This window comes from Orycteropus afer, unplaced genomic scaffold, assembly GCF_000298275.1.
Source record: "Orycteropus afer afer isolate SDZICR_OR568_19922 unplaced genomic scaffold, OryAfe1.0 scaffold00143, whole genome shotgun sequence".
NCBI classification, from domain to species: Eukaryota; Metazoa; Chordata; class Mammalia; order Tubulidentata; family Orycteropodidae; genus Orycteropus; species Orycteropus afer.
In genome coordinates, this window is record NW_006921730.1 from 3,417,713 (window position 1) to 3,419,029 (window position 1,317).

General features: G+C 37.8%; 1 protein-coding gene across 1 annotated transcript in view; it reads left to right on the plus strand.

Moving 5' to 3' along the window:
• The window catches only part of SENP7 (SUMO specific peptidase 7), a 245,214-nt gene that overhangs the window by 132,535 nt on the left and 111,362 nt on the right, over nt 1–1,317 (plus strand). The window lies entirely within an intron of this gene.

The following is a 1,317-nucleotide window of genomic DNA, read 5'->3' on the forward strand; positions in this document are numbered from 1 at the left end:
TCAATTCCAGACCTGAAGGGCAGCTAGGGGCCATAGTCTCAGTGGTTCCAGCAGGCTCTATTGGACCAGCAAACCTGGTCCCAACCATGTTTTTTTTTTTTTTCCTTCCAAATGATTTTGAGTTTTGTTCCACATTGTTCTCCATCTCTATCAAGTATCTCCTACATCCCTTCCAAGTGGATGACAGTGGCAGCCGGGCACCATCTAGCTTCTGGTCTTATAGTTGTATAGGTTGCAGATCAGATGGTGTATCAGTTGCGAGGACTGATTGTTTCCATTAATTTTGGTTTTCTTCTTTCTTCTTTGCTCTTGACGAGGATATATGGACATTTTTATAGCACTTATAGATACATACGTAGAAACATTGTCTCCCAACCTTATATATGATCATGGGTATATACCCTTTTGCAAATGGATAACCAGTTTTGCCAGCACCATTTTTTAAAGAGACTGTGTTGTTGTTGTTTTTGTTGTTATGTGCCATCAAGTTGGCCCCTACTCATAGCGACCCCTTCTTGGGTTTCTGAGGCATAATCACTATGAAAGTAGATTGCCCCATATTCCTTCTCAGGAGTGGCTGGTGGGTTTGAACTGCCAGCATTCTGATTAGCAGTCAAATGCATTAGGCCCTACTCCACCAAAGTAAGTTACTCCTCTTGATGATATCCCATACAAATCTTTGACTGTCTTCATTTTTTTTTTGATCTTTTGTCTGACTGATCCCTTACCAAAGTAATAGTGAGATATTTGTCTTCAGTCTCCCTAATCCTGTCTTCCATTGATTCGATTCTACTCCTTTGCCATATGTGTGTTAACCTATTTCTGAAATTTTACTATTTATCTTCTGGATTTCTATTTGGAGACTTCGTATTTCTAATCTTTTGTTTGTTTTGTCAGTTTGTTTTTGTACTGTTTTAGAAGTTTTCCTGTTTTCCTTAATTTTTTAGTATTTCCTTGATGTGTGTCTCCATCCATTGAAAGTACCTAAATGTAATTTTTTAAAATTCCTCATCAGGGAATTCTAATACTGCTGTTTCTTCAGGAAAGTTTTCTGGGTTTGTATTCTGGTCATTTGTTTCTACTACTTTTTATTTCTCTGTTGTGTGTACTGTGATGGTGTTGTCTGTAAGACATTGTAACGTTGTTATATGTTTATGTAATCAGTGACTGTATGTTGGTGTGATTTGCCCAAGATTTTTTTATTTTTTTGATATATATGAGTAAGCAGCGTACTATGCTTCTGTACTTTCTAATTGGCAGCATTTACACACTCACCACTTGTGTCCTGGTGGGTGTGAGAGAGAATGAGAGTCTGTG